The sequence below is a fragment of the Aythya fuligula genome, chromosome 28 (assembly GCF_009819795.1).
Source record: "Aythya fuligula isolate bAytFul2 chromosome 28, bAytFul2.pri, whole genome shotgun sequence".
NCBI classification, from domain to species: domain Eukaryota; kingdom Metazoa; phylum Chordata; class Aves; order Anseriformes; family Anatidae; genus Aythya; species Aythya fuligula.
In genome coordinates, this window is record NC_045586.1 from 2,501 (window position 1) to 20,841 (window position 18,341).

Sequence of the window (18,341 nt, forward strand, 5' to 3'; positions counted from 1 at the left end):
AGAGAACACTAACCCTAACCGTAACCCTAACCGTAAGAGAACCCTTACCCTAACCCTAACCCTAAGCCTAACACTAACCCTAACCCTAAGAGAAAACTAACCCTAACCCTAACCCTAACCCTAAACTTAGACCCTAACCCTAACCCTAACCCTATCCCTAACCCTAACCCCTAACCCAAACACTAACCCCTAACTCTAACCTAACCCTAACCATAAAACTAACCCTAACCCTAACGTTAACCCTAACCCTAACCCTTACCCTAACCCGAACCCTAACCGTAAACCTAACCTTAACCCTATTGGCGGATCTAACCCTAACCCTAACTCTATCCCTAACCGTAACCCTAACCCTAACCCTAACCCTAACCCCTAACCCTAACCCTAAGGCCCTAACCCTAACCCTAACCCTAAGAGCCTAACCCTAAGACCCTAACCCTAACCCTAACCCTAACCCTCTTACCCTAACCCTAACCCAACCCTAACCCCAACCCTCTATCCTCAACCCCAACCCTCTTACCCTAACCCTCTAACCCTAACCTTCTAACCCTTACCCAACCCCAAACCCTAACCCCTACCCCAAACTCTAACCCTAACCACTAACACTAACCCTAACCCTAGTTCCCGAGAACTACATTTTGCGGTACGCTCTGGGGGCCCAACATGGCCTCCCGTAAGTCCAGAGTCCAAGAACTACATTTCCCCGTATGCTCTTGACGTCCAACATGGCTTCCTGAAAGTCCAGAGTCCAAGAACTGCATTTCCCGGTATGCTCTGGGTAACCAACATGGCCTCCCGGAAGTTCAGAGTCGTAGAACTACAACTCCCTTCATGCATTGGGCACTCAATATGGCCTCCCCGAAGTCCAGAGTCCGAAAACTACATTTCCCCGTATGCTCTAGGCAACAAACATGGCCTCCCGGAAGCTCGGTGCCGGAAAACTACGTATACCAGCATTCCCCGGACAGCTGGCCTGACCAATCACAGGCCGAGTGTTCGAGAAATACATTTACCAGCACTCACTGTAACCCAAGCACTTTACGCCCTTTCAAAAAAGGCTCAAGCCCTAACACTAAAAAACTTTGAAACCCCTACAGGCCTAACCCAAACTATTTACCACACTAAACCCCTGAAGTCCTCTGCCTAAAAGCCCTAACCCAAACCCTTAAGACACTCAAAACCCAAACCCAAAACATTAGGATTCTCAAAGCCCTAAACAACAAAATTAGAACACTTGAAGCCTTAACCCCAAAATTAAGATGCTCAAAACCCAAAGCCAACCGAAAACAGTAGGATGCTCAAAACCCTAACTCAAAACATTAGGACGCTTAAAACACAAAGCAAAACCCAAAACTTTAGGACGCTCTAAGCATAAAATTAAAAGAATTAAGACACACAAAACTCTAACCCAAAAAATTAGGATGATTAAAACCCAAAGCCCTAACACAAAACATTAGGACGCTCAACACCATAACCCAAAAAATTAGGATGCTCAAAACCCTATCCCTGGAGAACCTAACCTGAAAAAAAAAAAAAAAAAAAAAATCTTAAAACACTAACCCTAAATAACTGACCAAAAATAAAACCCTAGGACCCTAACCCTAAAAAACATAGCAACACTCCATCCCAAAAAAACCTCTAAAACCCTAATACGCTTACCCTGAAACCCTTAAAACCCTGTTAAAACTCCAACCCACTTATACACCAGTTACCTCCCTTAAGGGATATAGAGGAGCTCTCTCAGATACGGCAGTCCTACTTCTCGTGCATGCAGCCGGAGGTCGGTCTCATTCTGGTGCTGATGGTGTTGAAAGCAGGGGCAACGGTGGTACTGCTGGAGATACCACAGCCACCGGAGGTGGATTGTTAGGATATGGAGATAGTAGGTTATCCAACAGCTCCCATTTATTATCTTTTTCTTTTTCCTGTTCTTCTTCTTCTTCAAATTTCTTATCTGCTTTTAGTGTAAATATTGAGGCTGGAAAAGGACATGAAGTCCTCCTGATCCATAATCCTGCATAATCACTTTCTTCCCGGCAAAAAGGTTCCTTCGAATTAACATGTGTATTTAAGGCCTGACAAATACAGTCTTCAAAGGATCCAAATGCAGGCTGAAAGACATGTGGTCTTAAAGGCTCCTTTGGCCATTCTATCACACAATACTGGACCATTTTTTATTTACTTTTTCCTTTTCTGGGGCCTCTCTCATTCCAATTTCTAACCATTATTCCTAATGGACTTTCTGGTGGTATGTCTGGTAATTTGCTCCCTTTCTTCTGGTCCCTGGTCTTCGATTTTGTCTGACCCATCTAGGAATGTTACTGTGGCAATTCCCACAGCCCTTGGTTACCTTAATAAGAGTGTCTTACAGAGGATTTAAGATCTATCACCCACCCACAAATCCTATAGGAATCCCTTCGGTCCTTCACCGGCCAAGTCCCTCGCGGGAGATTGGAACCGCGGTTCCAACAATTCACCGGTTCCAACAACAAGAAAAAGTGACCCCCAGAGGGAAGCCCTATGGCAACAGCAAGTCAGAACAGGTGCTCTGCAGCAGACCCCAGGAGAGACTCAAATGTCACAACATGCGACTGGAAGCAACTGCCAGAACTGGGATGATGGAGGCCTACAAAGCCTGCCTTCAAGACAAGAGACCAGAAGGATGGGGAGTGATAAACCCCATAAAAAGACGCTTAGGAAATCAATTCCCAAGCAAGAGCTCCTGATGCGGCCCAGATGACTTCTGCAAGAGTGAGGATGGAAACAGACGCGATCTCAAACTGAATATGATGCACAAGACCTGAAACAGACCTGCTCTTTAAGCAGCGACTGCAAGACAAGAAGTGCTCAGATCAGAGTCATGATGACAAAACAAGCATTGAGGCCCTTCAGCACCACTACCAAGTCGCATGTCTAGTCAGTCCAGTCTAAAAAGCTAGGAGGATATCAAGACCCAAGAAGCGCAGAACAGATGTTGCAGAAGCAACGCTACAAGACAGACAAACAGAAGGAAACTGTCCTGCCTGGCGCACGCACTCACACTACAAAATAATCCCACTTCTTCTATTAGCCTGGTGACCCAGCCACAAGCAGCTTGAACATGATCCAGCCTGAGCCACCCTCACAGTGGCACCAAGTCTATTCAGCCAGCTGGCTCCATGCTGCTCTGGCTCCCAGCTCCCATTAGCCACTCCAGATATGCAAAGACCAGGTGCCCCCCAATTTAGCTCTCAGGTTGCTGGATGGTAAAGTCCCTCCGCCTCAAGAAATTCACAGGCACCGATTGTCATCTTAGTCAATTGCCAGGCTCATCATCAGCTGCAAAAACAGAGTAACAGCATTCACTAGGATGCCGGCCCCATTGCTCACCTTCTCCACAATGCTGACTACTACTGATGCAACATACGATTGTGCTCACGTGTTCCTCTCCGAGTCCAAGCTCCAACAGTGCAGCCAGTATCATCCACACCACCTGGGAAAACAAAGGGATTAAATGATCATTGCGTTCACAACAAGTCAGCCAATGGTGGTTTTTTTTTGTTATTGTTGTTTTTTGTGTGTCTGTTTCCTGTATTTATTTTTTAATCTGCTTTAGCTCAACAGCATGCAGAGTGAAAACAAGAGAACTGGGGTGTTTCTAGAAGCAACAATCCCCATGCTTTTGCTGCAGCTTTGAATATTAAAAGGACAATAAGACCCAGCAAGTAACTGGAACTTTCTTAACTGGAATTAGCTCAAACTTTTATTTACATTGAAAGAAAAATCTAGGAGCAGAACAGATTATACACCGACAAAATTAATTCCATTTCATCCCCAGAAAAAAATCACATACTCTCATCCCCTCCTGTACCTCAGCCACTTGCCTGCCCCACATGGCACATGCTTCCATCTGTTCCCTTTACCCACTTATAGCACCTCTAAAAGCCCAACTGGAATTTTACTCTATTGGATGTAGGAAAATAACTGCAGTGACAACCGCACCCCAAAAACAACAGTTACCTCTGCTCATCACGCACCAGAGTCACTGCAGAGGCAGCTTGGGTCAAGACGTCCTGCACTGCACATTGCGTTTCAGCCTGAACAAAGGAAAAACACAGGTAGAAGATAAATATTCAGCTGTCAGCAGTAGCACCCATCCCTCAACAACAAAAGGGACCCCATCTTTAGTTTTATCCTTTCAAAACAGCAGTCCACTTGCCTCTATACCTGCAAATTAGGCCCAACCTTGAAAGGAGCTGCCAGCATCACCCACACCACCTGGGAATACAAAAGGACAAAATGACCACTGTGCTTGCAAGCACCCACCTGCCACACTGCTCCTCTATCCCAAACAGCCTCACCTTGGTCCCTCTGAGGGAAACACCTGAGCGTCTTCCCTTCGCTTCAGATAAGGGATGACCAGGCTGACAACACTAACCTTCCCACAAGTGCTTCGTGACATGAGGATTTCCCTTCCCTCTCCACTACTGCACTAAGCACTTGCAAAGAAAAGAGAAAAGCACACTCTGAGGCACCTCATAGCCACAGCGTACCTGCTGCAATACCTCTCTCTTCCCAGCTCTGGTACTTCAGCTGCTCACCAGCTCTAACTGAGATTCTTTGCTCACAGCGCCACAGCAAACTCTGCCCGGGCCACACAACACACATTACACAAGCTACAATGGCTAAGACACACAAGCTGGAACATTCCCACCCAACAATCAGTCGCATCGCATAGAAAGGCTGCCGCACACTCCGAGAAACCAAACCTACCAGTCCTGAGCAGCTCCCCACCTCCTCCTGCCAACCACGCTCAGCACACACACTATTTGCCCCTCAAAAAAAAAAAAAAAAAAAAAAAAAAAAAAACTTAGAACATACACACACACACAAAAAAAAAAAAAAAAACTGAGCTCCACAAATGCCAAAAAGACGTGCACGCACAGCAGCCCCGGCAGGGGTAATCACAGACATACCCTTTGCAGAGGAAAGAGCAGACTCTGATATAACCCTGCTGTCGCGTTAAGGGGTGTAGCTGATTAACCGTTACGGGCCCAGTCGGATTCAGAGTACTGAACCAGTCAGACATTCACCAAAAACACGTTAATCGTCTGGGGGTCCCGTCAGACATTCACCATCAACGTATTAACGGTCTGGGGGTCCGTTCAGACATTCACCAAAAACGCATTAACCATCTGGGGGTCTGTTCAGACATTCACCAAAAATGCATTAACCGCCTGGGGGTCTGGTTAGATTCAGAACACTGAACTATCACAGATAACCACCCTCACCCTCGTTGCACTTAATGAGAGTTATCTCAATGCAATCAAGTATGGTTTATTACAGCAACAGATAATCAGTTTCTTTTGGATTGCTGGTGATAGGGACTGTCTGCAAAAGCAAGCGAGTATGCATGAAATACACAGGTGTTATAGGTGTTACAGATGTTACAGGTGTTATAGGTGTTGTAGGTGTTACAGATGTTACAGGTGTTATAGATGTTACAGGTGTCACAGATGTCACAGGTATCACAGGTGTGCAGCCTAGAAATAAACGCGTTAAAAGGATCAAAGACTCTATAGAGATTTATAAGCAAGTATTCAGATCTCACCCAAAGGCATCCCAATGGGGGGGGGAAGAGAGGCTCAGCCCGTTGACTGATCCCAGGAGTCAGGAGGTCCTAAGGATGTTGTATTTCCTCGGGATGGTATCTCCCTGACGGTGGTATCTTCCCTAACATCCCCTCTCTCTTGGGCCAATTTATATTATTTTCTATCTTTTAGGTGGAGCTTGAGTGGCTCTAGTCAAGCGTATCTTAGTTATGATTGGTGTAAAGTTTTCCCGTCTCCGTTTAAAGTAATAGGCTCTGAGAAATTCAGAGTGCATGCTTAGTGAGGGGTGGTCGCACCTTGGAGGCGGGTAGCTTTTGGGATGGAGGTGCATTTGGTATTATAATGATATTATAATGAGCAAAAAGTACACTAGGGTACAGCATTTGTCAAAATATGACAGGTCTTTGGCTCAGGGTGGCAAAAAGTGCAGCTTTGTGCACAAGAACAATCGAGGCCCCACCTGATTACAGAGCCTAGCCGTGGTGTCCTCCACTCCACTCTACGCTCCGTGCTGTTCCTTAGAGCTAGCACACCAAGTTTCCCCAGCACAATAGCATCTAAGGTTGGGAGCCTAGGGAACACTCAGATAATGCAGTTATGCCCTACCCTGAAAGCTCTTCAATGCTGTACCTTTTCCTTAAAAATGTGAATGTTAGTTTTATTTTCCTAGTTACTTCAGGCATTTACACCACATAATCCACCCCGTGACTACAGTCACTCAAGCTTCACGTACGGTTGGAATACGTCGGGGATATCACATACATTCTCGGATGAGGTTATCGAGTGTATGTACATTGTGTAGGGATGCTAACGTTTCATCATAAACCAGAGTTTAACATACAAACTAATTGTCAGTATAAAACATAATACAGTGAGTATTAACAGAACAATAACAGGTGAAGCATCTTGTTGAAGATTCCCCTGGCAGCTGGCGACCATCCAAACAAAGTGTCCCACCAACGGTGTCTCTCATCTCTCTTTACTCTTCAGTAATCAGAGTCTTTTGTCCATTTTCTCGGACTTGTGTCATCAGCTGCTTCAGGTCCTCATGTACCAGCAATTTCTTCACCAAGGTAAGGTTCATTCCAATAGGAGTAGGCAACATTTCATGCAGCAGAAATATAATTAGATGCAATAAGTTGATAAGAAGTGACAGGAGCTGAGTATTTAAAATCACATCCTAGATTTTGGTAAAAATTGCAAACACAAACATTAGAGTGATTACTGGTATCTACACTGCATTATCTACGACTACAGAATCACAATGAGTTCTCATGCAAACTCAACCTTTCCCAATATATACAGTACAGTTTCAAGGGTTTCATTAGGATGTATCTCAAAGTGGCAAATATTTTGCTCAGTGTCAAGACAAATGTCTTGGATTCCAGCGTGTTACTTTCACAGATGAAACCTTTTTGTTCACACCACAATATACGCATTTACATCAATTGTTTGCCACTTTCCTCCCTTTTTGATGGGCCCATACTTTATGCTCTTAGGATAAAGTATAATTCCATTATGATTGACTCCTAATGCAATGATTGGATAGACCATTGTATATGGTGGCATTACTTATAGTAAGTATAAAGGCAACAATTTATCATTTTCTGCATAATGGGTAAAGTTGACTAATTGCCACCATGCTTGAAATTCTTTTTTAAATTCTGAAGCATTATCCCAAATCAATTTTCGAATTCAGTGGGCAAAGTTCCTCCTTCTCCCCTCTCTATAATAGCTGCTGCTACAGATTGTATCCATAACTGCGCTTGGATGCAGCTCAAGGCAAGGGAGGTATTGCCTTGGGCTTTCCAAGGGCATTTACAATTAATTGATGATCATTTTCCTCAATGTGTTCCCAATGGGGCAAAACATCTGACAGAAGTCATTGATTTGCTCCTAGAGCAATAAAGATGGTTTTATTGGTTGTTCCAGTTTCCTTAGGTCATCTGTAGTAGCAGTTACTCTACTCATTAAGACCTCAAGACATCAATACTATATTAATATACCTAATCCTGTCCCTAATAACCTAGTTGCATCCTGTGGCCCTTTTTAGGGACCAACTAGGGTCAAAGAGAATTTGTTGTTGAATTATTAAGGGCCTGTATTGAAGATGGAAGGAGTTAGACCAATGGGAGGCTGAGTCGGTTCATTTTCAAATATCTGCAGGGGCAGAGGCTTCTTATCCTTTGTAGAGTCGATGATGTTTCTTATTAACCATGAATTCAAATAATATTTCTGTGCGCTCTGTAACCCCAAAGACAGTCTTAAAGTTCAGCCATTCTTAGAGAATCATTCCAACTCCATTCATCTTTGAAAATATTTTGTTTCCATGTAGAACTAAAGTAGAGAGATTTAGGTCCTTTCTGTTTTGAGATGTTCCAGTGACTGTGCTATACTGTGACAGTACATGGTTAAATGCCATGGTGAAACACCTCAGCTCCATGCACAGCCACAGTAGCTGTTTCCTTTAAGGTCTGTAATTGCATCAAGGTCAGGGTAAAGCATAGCATTATTAATCCAAACTGTTGATTCGTCATCTTCCAGCTGTCCATATACAGTTCGCTCAGGGTTCCTGTGAACACAAAAGAAAATAAAATATGCTCGGTTGTATTCAACCGGCAGGGTTAGAAAGAGGGAAATAGCAATCTTTGATTTCCCATGCATAGTAGTTAGCACTATACTACTGTTAGATACACAGAGGGCTTTCACTATCTCTGCCATGTTTGGAACTGCGGCAGTCAAAGGTGTAGTGTTAGCATTCAACTGTCTGTATTCCACTGTAAAATGCCATTGCCTGGTTGGTTTTCTTTACTGGCCACACCAGTGAATTGTAAGGTAAATGAGTCCTTTTAATAATGCCTCCTTCTTTCCAATTCAGTTACCACCCCGTCAATCCCCGTAAGTGCTGCTGCTGACAACAGATATTGCCGATCATTCATGATTTTAGCGGGGAATAAGGGTATGGATGTTTGTAACAGGCTCAGTCTCACGGTGCCTGAATCCCTTTGATGTGTCACAAAACTCCACATAGTTCCATCAGGGAGTTTCCACATACAACCATGCAGTATGTCAAATCCTAAAATATTAGTATATGCAGCACCAACTAATACTTCTATCCTGGTTAATTTTTGTTCCTCTGGCAACCAGAGTGAAATTGTTGCAGCGGGGCATTGTTTTTCCACACCATTGATTCCCATGAATTCAACCCTGTGTTGACCAGGTGTTATGCACAGGGTCTGTGCAGTCTCATGTGTAATTACTGACATTGGGTCCTGGTATCAATAAGAAAATTTACCAATATTTTTGGGGGTTCAACAGGAATGGCAATGGTAGGGTCAGAGTGTTCACTAGAGAGCCATTGAATTGCTAATACCCGCTGAGCAGGGTGGCTCACTGCCCTCCCCGGGGACAAGAGTTTTTTTTGCCGACACCACAACTCACCTCGTTCCCTATTAGGTTTCAACCTCTCTTTGAATTTGGGATATCTGGGATTTTGAGTGTGGATTTGGTGGACTCGCCGAGAGTGGTCTTGGGATTTAATACTGGAAGAACTTATCCAGCCCCTTCGGTGTCTGTGCTTATCTACGTCTTGTACCAATTCACTCCAGGTGGGAATAGGGAGTTAGGATTTCGCCTACAACCCTATCATCATCCCTACAAGCAGCTAGTATGTGACCTTGGGTGTTTGCTACAAACATCTTAAGACAATCAGGGAGTCCACGGATGAGAGGGGTTAATTGAACCGGGTCAATAGGAGCTAACATCAGGGATTTCCTAAATTCATCTCTTTCATATATCGCCTGAATACAGGCTGCTTTTTGTACTGCTACAGCCAGGTCAGAATATCCTGTAGCTCTAATTTCCAGGGTTCCCCTCTCTCTTGGGGATCTATACCACCTGCCCAATATCACTGCACGGGCGGCATAGAGTAACTATGGTCTCCTGGTGTGGTGGTTAAAAACACTCCAGGTCCCCAAAAGCCACCTGCTTCTTCCTCACTCAACATAATTCAATCTCCTCCTTCAAGAGAAACTTTGCCACACATACTCCACTTCCAATTCCCCTGGATGCCTTGAGAATTTCTCCTGTATTTTAACCAACTCTTCCAGTGACCACGGAATCGTTCCACACAGTAGTGCGGATTTCATCATTATCATTAACAGCAGTCTCAGTCTTAACCAAAGGTCTCAAAGAATCGATTGAGGTTCAGAATCAGAAATCTCTTCAACACCATCATCACTGTCAGACCAGAAATCACTGTCCCGGCTTTCAGGTTCTGCACTATGCAGCACTCCACGAATCTGCTTGACCGGAGCGCAAGGCTGTACTTTATTTAACAGATGACTAACCCTCTCCAGCAATTGTTTAAGATGATTATTCTCACTCACAAGTTTATCATTTTCAGTCACAAGTTTGTCATTCTCAATGGAAAGTTTATTATTTTCATCCAAAAGTTAATCCGCTCTGATTCCTAATGTTTTTCCCGTCTCCCTTTCAAAGGCCAATGATGACTTCAACACATCAATCTCTGATTTCAAAGCTGTATGTTCCTCATCAGAGATCAGTTTGGGAGCAGGAATTTCCTTAGCTTCTTGCTGAGCACAAGACAAACAGGCTCCTAACACAGCACAAATCACACCTTTACCCTTTCTTTGACCAATCTTTCGTGAAGCCTGACACTGCTCAATGCGCTCCACAACTTTTTCCTCATCTTTCCAAAACTTTTGGGGCCCACTCCTTCCCCGCCTGGGAAGGGGCACAATTGTATATTTGCAGAAGTTTATCCATAGCAATCCTGCACGACTATGCCAATTTTACTGTCGCGTTAAGGGGTGTAGCTGATTAACCGTTACGGGCCCAGTCGGATTCAGAGTACTGAACCAGTCGGACATTCACCAAAAACACGATAACCGTCTGGGGGTCCCATCAGACATTCACCAAAAACGCATTAACCATCTGGGGGTCCGTTCGGACATTCACCAAAAATGCATTAACCGCCTAGGGGTCTGGTTAGATTCAGAACACTGAACTATCACGGATAACCACCCTCACCCTCGTTGCACTTAATGAGAGTTATCACAATACAATCAGGTATGGTTTATTACAGCAACAGATAATCGGGTTCTTTTGGATTGCTGGTGATAGGGACTGTCTGCAAAAGCAAGCGAGTATGCATGAAATACACAGGTGTTATAGGTGTTACAGATGTTACAGGTGTTTACAGGTGTCACAGATGTCACAGATATCACAGGTGTGCAGCCTAGAAATAAACGCGTTAAAAGGGATCAAAGACTCTATAGAGATTTATAAGCAAGTATTCAGATCTCACCCAAAGGCGTCCCAATGGGGGGGAAGAGAGGCTCAGCCTGTCGACTGATCCCAGGAGTCAGGAGGTCCTAAGGATGTTGTATTTCCTCGGGATGGTATCTCCCCTGACGGTGGTATCTTCCCTAACATCCCCTCTCTCTTGGGCCAATTTATATTATTTTCTATCTTTGTTAGTTTTGTTTTATTTATTAGTTTATTTATTTTATTTTTATTTCTTATTTTTATTTTATTTATTATTATAATATTTATTTTTTATTTATTTGTTTAAAATGTTAGTTTTATTTTCCTAGTTACTTCAGGCATTTACACCACACCTGCTCAGGCTCTTAGTAATGCTGCATCTACACTGCCAAGCCACATGTAGCATGAAATGAAGCTGGTTTTAGTCCTCTGGAAAATTACACAAGTAGGTTGATCCATCTAGAGATTCTAGTATAGCTCAAAAACAGAAGAGTATCCCACCATCCCAAAAAAACAGTGAGCCAGCAGCCTCTACTAAATATCCTTCTATTAAGTGAATCCCAAGCACTTAGAAATCTAGAAAACCATAGACTCCAGCATGCCTAGAGAATTCTACAACTGACTGAAGGAAAATCAAAGCTCTTACCCCAAAGAGCAGCCCAGGCAGAAGGAGCTCTCTGAAGGCATGCCTGGGGCTCATATACCATTTGGCCCCGCCCAGCACCCAAACTCAATCACATTGTAAAGGGAAGGGACAAAGCACAAGAAAGTAGGAGCAGAGCAGGAGCTGCAGCAGCTGGTTTTCATTTTTTTTTTTTTTTAATCTGCTTTACCTGAACAACATGCAGAGAACAGACAAGAGACCTGGGGTGTTTCTAGAAGCAACAATCCCCATGCTTTTGCTGCAGCATTTAATATTGAAAGGACAACACAACCAGTCAAGTAACTGGAACTTTTTCAAATGGAATTACGTCAAACAGAGAATTATTGCAAAAACAGAGAACCAGCATTCACTAGCATGCCAGCCCTGATACCCACCTCGTGCACAACGCTCACTACTACTGATGTAACATAACAGTTGTGCAATACCTCTCTGTTACCAGCTCCTTTCCCTCACCTGCTCAGTAGCTCCACCTGAGAAATGTGCCCAGGTGGCGCCACGCTTCGATGTGCCCGAACAGACTTATTCTTTAGAGATCAAGAAAGGTTGCCCTGCTCACTCTCTAGGCACTACTGCACTTACGCGGTCAAGAAACTGTACCCCACTTTTTCCCCAAAACAACGTACCTGGCAACCCCTTAAAACGTACTTCTAATACGTGAATTCCAAGCACTTTAAGCCTAGAGGGCTGCAAGGTCTAAAGACTTGACAGACAGCAAAACCACAGGCAAAAGCTCCAAAATATAACAAGCTGTTCCTAAACCTGAAACAGACTACCCCTTACGTGCTCACTGCTGCCATTTTCAGATACATGCTCCCACAGGGAGCTTCAATGATACATTTCTCCTAAACCCTGCTCCATCACTTTGCCACCAAGGTTGTGACTTGGATAATATTTGACACAGAGGCAAAGACTCAAAAAAAGCCCCGTAATTCTGCAAAAATCATAAGGGACCCAGAACCACAAAGCAAACACACAAGGGTAACATCACTATACTATCTGTAAACATGCTATAATAACCACTATACTACTATAATAACTACCTGAGGAAGAGCTGAGTGCAATACAGGCACCTACTACTAGATTGCTTTACAATGACAGATCCTACTAGTTACCACCTCAAAAAGATAGGCGTACCGGTTTCTACTTGAAAACGCATCAGTCCATAGACTCTGAGCCACCTAAAGAACCCTGCAAACGACTGAAGGAAAAACAAAGCACTTACCAAAAAGTGCAGCTCAGGCAGAAGGAGCTCTCCGATGGGATACCTGCAACTCAGTTACCATTAGGTTCCACCTGGAACCTGAAGCCAATCACCTGGGAAAGTGCAGGGGGAAAGCACAAAAAAAAAAAAAAAAAAAAAAAAAAAAAGCAGAAAGAGGAGGAGCAGCAGCTGTGGTTTTATTAACTTCTTTATATGGCTTAGCTCAACAGCATGCAGAGTGCAGACAGGAGACCTGGGGTGTTTCTAGAAGCAACAATCCCCATGCTTTTGCTGCAGCTTTTAATATTGAAAGGACAACACAACCAAGCAAGTAACTGATTTTTTTTTTCCCCATCTGGAATAAGCTCAAACTTTTCTTTACATTGAAAGAAAAATCTAGGATAGAACAAATTATACACCAACAAATCAATTCCATTCCACTCGCAGGAAAAATCACTTACTTCACCAGGCTATCTGAAAACCAAAAGGCTATGCTGATGGGTCAAAAACACACTACAGAACATTGGGGCCAGGCCCTCCGCGGCACCACTTAAAACCCATCTCTACACTCACCAAGGTGCAAAGCACCCTTAGGACAGTTACTCTCATCCCCTCCTGTACCTCAGCGCTTGCCTGCCCCCCATGGGAAAAAGAGAAAGCCACCGCAGCGCTTGGAAACCATCCCTGCACGTGCCGCACCTTGTTGCTCTCTGGCCTTATCTGAAATCCTCAGCCACTTCTGTGGAGAGCCTTCCACGGCACCTGCAAAGCAAGATGGACACCTTTCATAGTCACCTTGTGCTACTTGGCCATTCTGCTCCAACCCAGCTCATGACCAGCCCCTATTCTTACACAGCTCTTCAGAGTGCAGTTTGTTCCTTTGAGCCTGGAGACACCTGTGAAAGAAAAAGAAAAGCATAGGCCGAGGCAGCATCCAAAGCCACAGCACAGCTAGAACAGTTACTCTCATCTGCTCCCTTACCTCTGCCCATTTACCTGCCCCTGAGGCAGATTTTTCCATCTACCCTCTTCAAACAGCTACACCACCTCTAAAAGACAAAGAGGGGATGCTTAGAGTAACAGTGAGACCTGCAACTCAACAACTCCTACATCTGTTCCTCACTCACCTTGCCAGAGGCAGCTCTGGGTGTGATGTCCCAGGTGTACACCGTGTTTCAGCTTTATCAAATGAAAACAGTCACAGGATAGTCATTCAGCTGCCAGCATTAGTACCCATCCCTCAACAACACAAGGGACCCCGTTTACAACATTATCATTTCAAAACAGTGGTCGACTTGCCTCAGCACCTTAGAAATAGACCAAACCAGTCACTGAGCTGCAAAATGACAGCTTGACAATCCGGAAAGGTGTTCTTTCCTTTGGCTGACTCCTCCTGAGGTTTATCTAAGGTCTTGCCAAAAAAAAAAAAAAATAAAGAAAAAAAAAAAAACAGTCCACATCTGAAAGCTTGACGATTCAACAACAAACCTCTCCTCCAGCACTATTCAAGCACTATGCGAGCAGCTGCTCGCAAGCAGCTCAACTCTCCCCCATCCACATCTGCCAAACACCACAGAGATGACTGTGCCAGCTGCCCTTCAGTACGTGCCCAGAGGCAGACCGGATATCTTTGCCAAAACAGTCCGGACAATGTATTAGTACACCCATGGACTACCACATCAGCTGTCATCACATCTTAGTTAATTGCCAGGAGTCATCATCAGCTGCAAAAACAGAGTACCAAGCATTCCCTAGGACACCAGCCCCAGTGCCCACCTGCTCCACAATGCTGACTAGTACTGATGCAACATACCATTGTGCTCACCTGTTCCTCTCCAAATCCAAGCTCCAACAGTGCAGCCAGTATCATCCACATCACCTGGGAAAACAAAGGGATTAAACGATCATTGCATTCACAACAAATCACCCAATGGTGGTTTTTCGTTGTTGTTGTTTGTGTGTGTGTGTTTCTTGTTTCTTTTTTATTTCTTTTTGTTAAATCTGTTTTAGCATGCAGAAAACAGACAAGAGAGCTGGGGTGTTTCTAGAAGCAATAATCCCCATGCTTTTGCTGCAGCTTTGAATATTGAAATGACAATATCACCAAGCAAGTATCTGGAACTTTCTTAACTGGAAATAGCTCAAACATTTTTTTTATGTAGAAAGAAAAATCTAGGAGCAGAACAGATTATATGCCAAACAATCAAACACCAAACAATCTTCCCCTTCGCTTCAGATAAGGGATGACCAGGCTGACAACACTAACCTTCCCACAAGTGCTTCGTGACATGAGGATTTCCCTTCCCTCTCCCATACTGCACTAAGCACTTGCAAAGAAAAGAGAAAAGCACACTCTGAGGCACCTCATAGCCACAGCGTACCTGCTGCAATACCTCTCTCTTCCCAGCTCTGGTACTTCAGCTGCCTCACCAGCTCTAACTGAGATTCCTCGCTCACAGCGCCACAGCAAACTCTGCCCGGGCCACACAAACACACACTACACGAGCTCAGTTGCTTAAGACACACAAGCTGGAATGTTCCCGCCCAACAATCAGTTGCATCGCACAAGAAGGATGCCGCATATTCCTAGAAACCAAACCTACCAGTCCTGAGCAGCTCCCCACCTCCTCCTGCCAACCACACTCAGCACACACACTATTTGCCCCTCACAAAAAAAAGTTAGAACATACACACACACAAAAAAAAAAGAAAAACAACTGAGCTCCACAAATGCCAAAAAGACATGCACACACAGCAGCCCCGGCAGGGGTAATCACAGTAATACCCTTTGCAGATGAAAAAGGTGACTCTGATACAACCCTGCTCAGTTTCTTGGTAATGCTGCATCTGTGGGAATAGAAATGTTGTTTTTGCAGAGTTACATGTTTAGAAGGAGGGAATGTGGTACTGAGATATGCTTACAGTGATAAGAAAGTTTAGCAGGCGACCTTGTAAAATGCAGGACAATCAGACTCCTTAGGACAATTAGGTGAAAATCATGGTGTCAAGTCAAGTCAGATAAGTGAAGAAACATTACCACTTCAAGCAGTAAAATGTCAAAAGAAATTTGAAATTTAACAGGCCGGCGACTGAAGGCCATGCATTGTTTGTGAAGCATCAAATAGATTGTGAACCTGGATTACCCACTCAGTGGGAAAACAGGGAGGGTCCTGTCATCAAAAGGTATATAAACTGTGTTTTGGAACTAGTAGATGCGCTCTTCTCTGCTTGTGGGGCGCCCGCCATTGCAATCGCGAATAAATTACTACTTCACTGAGATCCTCGCCTGAGCTAAGTTATTGGCTACGGAGTGTTTCTCACAATTTGGGGGCTCGTCCGGGATCCAGTCACCCTACTGGGGAGCCCCACCGCCGCAGCAGCAGGAATGCATGCCCGCTGATTTCAGCGGTCCTGTGCATCGACGGTGGCGGTTCTGCAGAAAGCTGACAGAGGCCCGAGACTGGTTAAAGAGGCAGGATCCGTGAAGTAGTGGGGAAAGGAAGAAGGTAGGCACTCCGGGTTTTTTTTTTTTAAGAATCGATCTGGTAACTCTGTGCACAGACCAAGGTAAGAAATATTAAGTATTGCCTTGGGGGTCGGGTGATCTGGTGTATGGTAAGCCCTTGCACGGGGAAGTGCTGGCACTCCACCAGGGGAATCTGGTGTACGGTAATCCTTGCACGGGAAGTGCTTGGAAGTACACCAGGGAATCTGGTAAACTCAGGTGTGCGGTAACGCTGGCACGGGGAAGTGCTTGGCAGTACACCCCCATCTTTCAGTACATTGGTGTGTGGTACACTGCAGAAGGGAAAATTCTGTAGCACCTACTGGTGAGGGTTAGGAAAGATGGGAAGTACGAGTTCAGGGAATCTGGTAAACTCATAGGTGTGCGGTAACGCTGGCACGGGGAAGTGCTTGGCCGGTACACCCCCATTTTTTCAGTACGTTGGTGTGTGGTACACTGAGAAGGGAAATTTCTGTAGCACATACTGGCGAGGGGTTAGGAAAAATGGGAAAATATGAGTTCCAGGGGACAGGGAGATATCCCTGGGGGAGTGCCCTACTAATAGTTCTTCCTGAAGAATGATAAGAAATTGGAAACATAATCCCAAAATTAGAGGGATTGTAAAAGAAAAATAATTTCAAAAAAAAAAAAAGGTTAAATATTGTGTATCAGTCTGGACAAAAGAACCAATTAAGGAAGCAGCAGTATTTTGGCCAAATACGGGTCTGATGAAAATTCAGGCTTTAAATTTATATGTAAACAATAAGATTCCTTTTTCAGAGAAGGAGCCAAGTTATGCTCCCTATAATCTTAATATTGAACTGGTGGCAGCAGCAGTCACTCCAGGAAGGGAGACAGGGACTGTAATTAACACTGTCCCTAAAGAAGTATCTTACTCTAGGCTCTGGCAAGAATTAGAACAAGGTTAGAAGATATATTGAGAATTTTGCCTTCCCTGATACTAACAGTACTAACACTAAACTGTGTATCCTCTTAGGTGAACTACCCCCTCCTCCTTAACCAGCAGAGAGGGTTAGGACTTTTAAGAAGGAGAGGAAGTCTTTATTCGAGGACCCCCAACAGCCTAGTTGAACAATTAGACCAGTTCCTACGACCTGATTTATACTCTGGGGGGAGGGAATTATGTCTATAAGTATGTTGTTACAGGGAAAGAAATGGGAATGATCAGGAGGAGAGCTGCTATACAAGAATGGGAAAGAGCTCATCCTCCAGGACCAGGGGTAATACCAGCAAGGCAGAAATCACCCACTTGCCAATCCTGGCTGGAATACTAATAGTGTGCAACACAGAAATCATATGAGAGACTTGGGGGTCAGAATGAGAAAGTACTTGGGGATGAGACTTGAGGACCCAGTATCCCAAGGGCTCTTGAAGTTCATTGTTGTGATTAAAGCCTGGCCAAATATGCAGAAATGCTTAAGAAGGTGGGGGGATGTAGTGAACAGTCACTGGGGACCCTCCTGCGGGAGGCCCTGGAGGTGTGTGTCCGGAGGGGAGATAAGAAAAAAAAAAAAAAAAAAAAAAAAAGAGAGCGAAACTAATGGTATTGACAGTGCAGCAGGTAGTGAGGCAGAGGGTTGGAGAAAGATGAAGAAAATTTTAAGGGGGAGTCAGGGCCAGGATGGAAAGGGGAGGAAGAGAGATGAAGGAATGGCAGGCAAAGAAGGCTGCCTGTGTTGTGGCCCAAGTCCTAGCAGAGACAGGCTTTGATAAGATGTTTTAAGTGTGGCCAGGCTAGCCACTTCGAATAGGAATATCTGGAGTGGGAGAAGGAGGAAAGAAGGAAAATGGGATGAAATATGCTATATTGATATGTTGTTTCAGTATCTTGGAGGGAAAAGGTATGGAATTAAGTTGGACCCTGACTGAGCCCTTGGTGCTGGTATTAGAAAAGTACAGGCTGGAAAAAGATAAAGGAAGTGTTAAAAGGGTTGATGAAGGTGTTAAAGGTGTGGCATGTAGTATTTAACAGAGCTGTTTGAAGTTGAACGAGCAGGGAAAGAGGATGTAGGCATTATCTAAGTAACAGTCTAGAAGTTTTGATATATTTGCATATTTGCTGTCGTGTTTGGT

General features: G+C 44.3%; 2 long non-coding RNA genes across 3 annotated transcripts; both read right to left on the reverse strand.

Annotated features, from left to right (window-relative positions):
- Positions 1 to 8,054: 8,054 nt before the first annotated feature.
- Positions 8,055 to 13,889, reverse strand: LOC116499651. 2 transcript variants are annotated; one of them, XR_004254246.1, is made up of 5 exons: positions 13,870 to 13,889; positions 13,725 to 13,791; positions 13,538 to 13,638; positions 12,764 to 12,855; positions 8,055 to 8,160 (listed from the first exon to the last, which is right to left on the reverse strand). It is a non-coding gene; the product is annotated as an uncharacterized LOC116499651 (long non-coding RNA). The 2 variants fall into 2 exon arrangements; XR_004254245.1 differs by lacking the exon at positions 13,870 to 13,889 and having other exon boundaries at positions 13,725 to 13,840.
- Positions 13,890 to 14,080: 191 nt separating this feature from the next.
- Positions 14,081 to 15,556, reverse strand: LOC116499498. Its single transcript, XR_004254241.1, has 3 exons — positions 15,528 to 15,556; positions 14,568 to 14,621; positions 14,081 to 14,146 (listed from the first exon to the last, which is right to left on the reverse strand). It is a non-coding gene; the product is annotated as an uncharacterized LOC116499498 (long non-coding RNA).
- Between the last annotated feature and the right edge of the window lie 2,785 nt (positions 15,557 to 18,341).